The 7,539-nt window shown below is 43.0% G+C and overlaps 1 long non-coding RNA gene across 1 annotated transcript in view; it reads left to right on the forward strand.

Moving 5' to 3' along the window:
- LOC109293325 overlaps positions 1–4,278 on the forward strand; it is a 14,219-nt gene extending 9,941 nt beyond the window's left edge. The window contains exons 2-3 of the long non-coding RNA XR_002096300.1: positions 1,038–1,113; positions 3,988–4,278. This is a non-coding gene — a long non-coding RNA (uncharacterized LOC109293325). The remainder of the gene's footprint in view (positions 1–1,037; positions 1,114–3,987) is intronic.
- The last annotated feature ends 3,261 nt before the right edge of the window (positions 4,279–7,539 follow it).

The following is a 7,539-nucleotide window of genomic DNA, read 5'->3' on the forward strand; positions in this document are numbered from 1 at the left end:
ATAACTGGGGTAAATGCCAGAAAGCCAGTTCAGTGGAACGCATTCCAGTAATTCTAAGCACCGAAGAAACCACACACCTAATCTTTTTTACTGCACGTGTCAGCGTTAGAAATGTGAGTTACTGCAGACTCACAGTTCCCTCTGTTCAGCTTTCAAGTTGATGTTCCTTTTGAGGTCCTGTCCTTTTTTCTCCAGGTTCATTCTGATGTAGTCTATGAGAAGAGCCTTCATTAACAGGGTCCTGAAACAAACCATCCTTATGCTGCAAAGGTGCATAACAACAGGAAGAAGCTACAGTGCCGACATACCAATTGTAATGTTATCTCTCTGCAAGTAAATGCCTGGTATCATGACAAGCCATCAGAAACTCTATAATTAATAGCAACAGTCCACATGCTTGTAGCATCTTTCCCCTAAGCATCTTAAAGCATCAAACGTTTTATAAATTAAGCCTCACAACTGTTGAGTAACATACAAGATACACAGGATTTCTTCTCCCTTAATTGAAATGCAGCCACCTCGGAGGCAGGATGCAGCAGCTGATTAACACCCAAAAGCAGCCACACTTTTTTCTTTTAACCTTGTCTTTGACTTGTTTTGTAATGTGCCTTGATATGTTTTTGTACATGTGCTCAGGCACCAGCCTGAAAGGAGTATTTTATAAATACCAAATTAAATTAATTTTCAGAATGCAAAACGAAATGCTGATAATAGACTAAAATATGCAGATGGTGAGCTGCAGCTGGGGACCAGGAAATTAACAGCTCTTAGCAGGAAAAAAAGCTTGCCTGCATCTTCCTGGAGCAATTATTTGCTTTCGGAAAAATAGCCAGGGGAAAGGACAAACACTGAGCGAAATCCCAGGCCCACAGAAGTCAGGTCTACTGACGTCAGTGGTGCCAGGATTTCACCTATTATTTATCTGTCTAAATGAAGAACTTTATAGCTTTATGACACCATGTGAATCATAAAAACTGCCATAAAATAAAGATGTAATGTCAATATTGAGTCATAACTTTGCCTTATTATGCCTACAGGTGGCAAGACTGAAGATTTAAATTTAATTATATACCACAGATGCTTCAATGCCATGCCTAGTTGAAGACGAATCAGGTAATGGAGAAAGCATATCCATTTTTTTTTTCATTCTGGTGGGTTCAAGCAGAGCACCAAAAGTCAAGATGCCCAGGGTGAGATTGGCTTCCATTCTGAGCACACCTGTGACCCACTAATCTAGTCTGGTCCCAAATCCAACCAAGGTACAGATCTTTGGCAGCAGCAATGATAAAAGAAGAGGTATTTAGCATTAGATGGTCTGCCAGGCCTAGATGCTGCTATTTTCATGGATCAGGACGGACTGCTCTGTATTGGGCCATGTCATCTCAGTGGATTGAACCTCTATACGCAGAATTGGGATTGGGGGTTCACAAACAAGGCAGAGCTGTCAAACATGGCTCTTGTGATCTCTCGGGTGCATAAAGTTTGGGCGTTTCCCTAACTTACAAGGAAAGGGAAAATTGGTGTCTGATGTTCACCAGATGTCAGTGGGTGACCCCCAGATACTTTGATTGTCAACTGATGAATCTCAGGCCACGAATATATGTGGCTTGAATTATATGTCTTTGAAATGTATTCCCCTTCCTTTGGGAAGCTGCATCAGAGTAAAAGCTCTATTCCACAGTAAGTCAGTCAGCCTTGGACCCTGGAGATCTAGACTAGAAGCACAAAAATCTTTATGCTCTAGAGCTTTTAACAGGACATGACAGTTTAACTGAGCAATCAGCTGAAATATAACTCCAGGACATAACAAAGCTAAGATTAGAGAGGTTGGGGATGTCTCCCCAAATCAAACTATTCAAAGGAAAATCAATGGAGTTGTTTAGCTCCTAGTAGTTTGGTGAATTTTCTCCTTCTCCATATATATAGAAATGAATAAAGTTTAATTTATAATAGGATCTAAATGGGATGCACTGTTTGGACAGAATTAATAATGTGGAACTAGAAATTGTTGATAACTTGGCAGTTCAGACTCACAGATAATTAACCAAATGAGCTGCTCTGTTTAATTACCGCATTCAGAAACATAAACGAATTGACTCACATTTGGGGAGTTGTCAATTCTCAGCTTTAACATAGGTCACAAGTCAGGCAGTGACACTGAAGCAGATAATTTGTAAATTACTGAAACCCTACATACCACTGGCCACCAGTTCCTGCTGATCTTACTGATTAAAGGAATTTCACTGACCATAGCAGAGGTTCTCATGTGAGAACACTTGGGCCTAGAACTCAAAGCTCATTATACTCCGAAAATGTTTATGCATGCATTTTCCAGTCCTTATCATCCTGGAACGCACAAGAAACCTTGCCATAATGCCTATAACGAGATTCAACAATGATTAGGCAATTGACAGCACAGTCTATGTCCTGGATTGTTTCTCTTGTCTTGTAAACTCATTTAGGTCAAGGACTGTTTTTTATTCTGTATTTGTATAATGCCTAGCACCATGGGGTCTTGTGTATCATGACTAGGATCTCTAGAGGCTACAGGAAAAAAATCAAAATAAATTACAATATGAATACAAGGCTCTTCAGCAGCAATCCAATAGAGAGCTGTAGTGTCCAAAACAAAGGAAGACTGATATGTGAAACTCCTTGCCACTGTGTGGTGGAGAGGCCAACAGTATCAAGGTAAAAAAACAATTAGGCAAATGTATGGATGACAGGTCCATCAGGGGCTATTAAACACAACTGTAAGGGATGGAACCTACTGATGATAATGGGGAAGGACTAACAGAGGATGGATCTTCCATGCATGTCCTGTTTCTTACATCCTTATAAAGCATCCACTACTTGTGAGGCTTGGAGACAGAACACTAGGCTTAATGAACTTTTCATCTGATTTAGTACAGCAGCACTTGAGTTCTTCTGCAGGATAGAAAAGGAAGGTATTGGTAAAGGGCCACATAACCAACGTAAAAAAACCCCCATACGTTCAGAATATTTTCATTGTGTGTGTTAACAACAGCTTTGTAGGTTACTAATTAAAGCTGGAAGACTTAAAGCTCTTATGTGAGGTTTGTCACTCAAGCTGATTGGCTTCACTCAGCTCTGGATAATGAAATAGAATGGAGCTGTTTAAATCTTCTGTTTATCATTTAGTTTCATTTTCAAATATCTGGGTTGCAAATGCTGAAGAAGAATGCTTAAAAAGCTATCTGCATTCATTGAAATGAAAGCCAAGGAATGAAAATGTCAGTAACTAATGATCCAGATATGAAAGCTGAAAGAGGGTGTGTCAGGAAAAATATAATATATACCATTATAAACAATAGGATGCCTGGAAAGCTGGATGATTGACAAGAGGTGACTGACAGCACTAGAGTATGTGGTGCTTTCAGACGGAAATCATAGTGCCTTCAATTAGATTTCTTATTTACAGGAAAACAGGTGGCTACATGCACATAAAATTCATTACAGATTTCAAGTATGGCTGACCTCAGTCCATTAGTCTTAATGGGAATGTGAGAGGGTTTATGTTATCTGCTCATCTGTGCTGAGGTTTTCCAAGAAGGGAATTATTCCACATGGCAGGCAGCAAAAATTAGCTGACTTTATCAAGAATGATGCAGAACCTCAACACTGGGACCTCTTATTTTCTCATTCCACTGCATGTGTGCCCAAGCACGTCTCACCTAATATTCTGTAGGCCTTTTAGAAGACCAGGGGTGCAGAGTTTTCTGTTTAATTTTAAGTCTAGGTGGGGGGAAAATCAGCAAGTCAAATACAGTCCAACTTTATGATAATGGATCCGGTGGGATAGGGGAAGAAGCTATAATGGGGTTATTCAATTTGCTGCACCGTAATAATGAGAAATTTGGCTTCTGCCTCTGGGATTGTTAAAAGTGGGTTTGTTATAAACAGGATTTGTTGTAATAAGTTTATCTGCATAGAGTTAAGTAATAAAACCCCCCTTACTACATGCAGCACTGAAGACAAGCACAAGGCTTTGCAAACAAAGATCCTCTGAGCAGCTGATTCTTAAAATAGAAGCTTTGGACTGAAGAGATGCACAGAAAGCAGCAACAGAAAGGATCTGGTAGGCCTTTTTGCTCATCCTTTCCATAGGTTCCCATCATGCCTAACACAGGATTGCTCTTAACTGAATGTTCTTAAGTGCTTTGACCCAATCTGAGGACTTTCCATCGGTTATAACAGCAGGAATTCTGCTTTTCTCAAACTTGTGCAGGCCCTTTGCCCTAGATTTGTAGCTGTACTTCTGAGAGTGTGCATTTTCATGGCATAGATCCCTAATTCAAGTCCAAAGCAGGGCCATTCAGTCTGAAGCCAATATCTATATTTGTTTTATCAGGTGTTTTTTTTAAATGCCTCAGGAAAAGCATTAAAAATAATGTGACATCTGCTTTCCCCAGGATATTTCCTTTATCCAGGAAGGCCAGAAGGTAGTCTTGTGGTATTTTGGTCCTTTATGTGGCTATTTCTGGCAGCAAAGAAAAACCATGTGAAACATATATAAAGAAGTGCAAGAAAATCACAGATGCTTGGAATTGAAAACTCCAGTTCCATAATTCCAATTTTTAGACTAATCACCAGTGAAATCAGCCACTAGAGGGCAACAAACAGTTTCTCTGACACCCCACATTAATGGGAACAGAGCCTTCCAAAGCCTTTACATCTCAGAGAAAAATCTCACTGCGCACCACTAAGGGGCACTAGCCTCTTTGCTTATGATGAAGTTAGCTTTGCTCATCTTAACATCCCTGCAGCCCAGCCCAGCCCTCATTAGGATGTTATTATTGATTATTTTTAGAGAAGACTAGCTCTGAAAGCCTGTCAGCAAACCCTCCTCAGTCCAGAGGAGTTGAATTAACAAGACACTAAACAATCGACCCACACCTTGAAAGGACAAGGAGTCCCTCCAAACTGGAACCTGGGAGCTGGCCAGTGGTTCAGTGATGTAGGTGAAAGTAATTTCCTGAATCAGCTCTTACTGGAAATCCATTTAGAAAATCCATCCAGAGCAAGATTTCAGATTCTTGCCATGACCCAATGTCTGTGCTTTTTCCAACAGTACCAGCTGATTGAAACAGCCTCCAATTACGCTGATCAGAACAGTCAAGTTCAAACAACCTGTTTCACTTGGCTTGTGGCTAATGGATTGTATCTGGCATGACACCAAAAGCGAAGGGCGAGCTTGTCTAGGAGGCCGTGAAAGAGAACGTTAGGACGGCCTGGCATAGCGATCAGAGTGTTTAGCAGTAAACGCTTGATCTAGCCAAGGCATTTCAGAAGTATCATCACAAGAGTAAATATTCTTTACAAAATGTCACGTTTAGAAAGACTTATTTATCCAGGTGTGTCCAGCTTTAATCACTGGTATAGATAAACCCCAAACAAACAAACCAGCCCCTTTTCTGGTTTTTCTCCTGCTTGCATGTTCAACTTTATCAAGAAAAAAAAGTGTGCTATTAAGGGAATTTTCCAAGCCATAAATCAAAGTTGAAATGACCAAATTCTACTATGGGAAATTTTAAAAAGTAGCTTATGTTATTTAGGAACATAGTTACCAAGAAAAGGCACTAGCATGTCCCTACTCCACGTTGGCTTTTTAAAACAATGGTGTCCTAAGCGACTGTTTGTTCTTGGTCCCTTGATGAAGCTTCCCTTGAAGAGCTGTAGTCTCAATCCTGGAATTGTATCCGAGCCTTTTCCCCCTTGGTGTCACTGGGCTGGGCCTGTGCACAAAGGTTTGCCTGCTTGGATGAAGCTACAAACTGATGTTTTAAATTTTCCATGGATTTGCTTGCCAAGCTGCACAGCTCTTCTCTCAGTTAGAAAATAGAAATGAATGTTTATTTAATTACCACTCCGTGAAAGCCAGCTCTCCAGGCATGCAGGTTTATATTGTCATCTAGCTAAAACACAAAATAATACCGGCTACTTTAAACAGGTAAAGTGGCATAAATAATCCTTTATATTTCAGGTCAGCTATTAGGATGAGGAAGTTACAATTTATTTATTTATTTTGGCTAAAAAGCAGTGTAAAGTCAGTTAGCAAAAACTTGATGGTAGCAGAGAAGGACCAACTGCTATCTTGATCTGTGCGTGCATCTGTTGCTACTACAGAGTTTTAGTATAATAGAAATGTACAAGCGCAATCCCTGCATACTGCACTTAAATTGATTCCTTAAGTGGGTCTCATTAACACTGCTCTGCAGTAATGATAAAAATTAAGTCACTTTTTTTCCATCTGGAAATCCTTCCCCTACTGTCAGTAGCCAGTAATTGCATCTGCTGCTGAAGTGCAGAAGGTGTGAAAGTCACTTTGGAGCAGATCCTGAATCTGATCCTTACAAATGCATGTCACATTACACAAGTAAGTGGAATGCACCAGGAGGTGGAGTTATGCATGTGGTTACAGGGATAGGCAATTTGGAAAGGCATAGTAGTATTTTAGGTACTTGTAGCAAAGCCAAACTCTTTAACATCTGTTACCCGCCACATTTGAAGCACTACTTGGCTACAGCAATTGCCCTCACTCCTGGAAGGTTGCAGGCATACTAGCCCTATTTCAAACAAGTAAAAGGTGCAGCTCCTTCCTCTAAATGCACGGGCCCAATCCAGCAAAGCCTCGCTCTTGGAAGGAGTTTCACTAGCTCATGGGAACTGGTCCACCGACTTCTGGTCTGTGGGACGGGGCCCTAGACAAAACACGTGCTAGTGAGATGCACCAGGCTGCCTCCAGCATTTGAGGTCTAGGGGTTCTGATTCAGAGGCTGTGCCCCTCACTTCTGTGCTCAAGCGATGCCCCTTTCCTCCAAGGATGTGTCCAATCCCTTTGCGAATCTGGCTAGACCGTGGGCTTCCACCAGCCTGGTGGCAGCGAGGCCCACTCGTCTAGGAAACGCGGCGTGAAGGATTGCCTTGCGTTCGCTTTAGACGAGTTTCATGCCAGGACCCCTGGTTCCTGCATTGGGAGAGAGAGTCCTACAGACTTTCCCCTCGCCATTTAGTGCTTTCTAAACCCTTCCCGCATCCCCCCTCCAGCGCCTCTTTTAAACTGCCGCTGCCTGATGGAGGGTGTTTGTGCCCAAAAGCTTGCAAAGAACAATTTTCCCAACTATTTAGTCGGTCTAATCCAAGGTATCCCGTCTCCCCGAAGAACCTCGCCTTCTGAACAGGCCTGTCCTTGCCTCTCAGCATCTAAAAGGGCAGGAGGCAGCCGGGGTGGGGGTCCCCCCTGGGAGCACGGGGGAGGCTGGGCCGGTCCCGAAGTCCCCTGGGAAGTGCAGGTCCCGGCACTGCTGGGCAGGGCCCGCTGCAGGCTGAAGCGGATCACCCGGGAGAGCATCCCGGTGCCCGGGGTGGGGCCGCTGCGGGAGCTCATTCCCCGCCCAGCTCGGGCCGGGGCCGGGGCCGGGGGACGCCCACCGCGCCGGAGCGAGCCGAGGACGGGGCCACCTGCCCGGGCAGCCCCCGCCCCTTCGCTTCCCTTCCCTTCCCTTCCCTTCCCCCGGC

Source organism: Gavialis gangeticus, unplaced genomic scaffold (assembly GCF_001723915.1).
Source record: "Gavialis gangeticus isolate Ggan-Ray unplaced genomic scaffold, GavGan_comp1, whole genome shotgun sequence".
NCBI lineage: Eukaryota > Metazoa > Chordata > Crocodylia > Gavialidae > Gavialis > Gavialis gangeticus.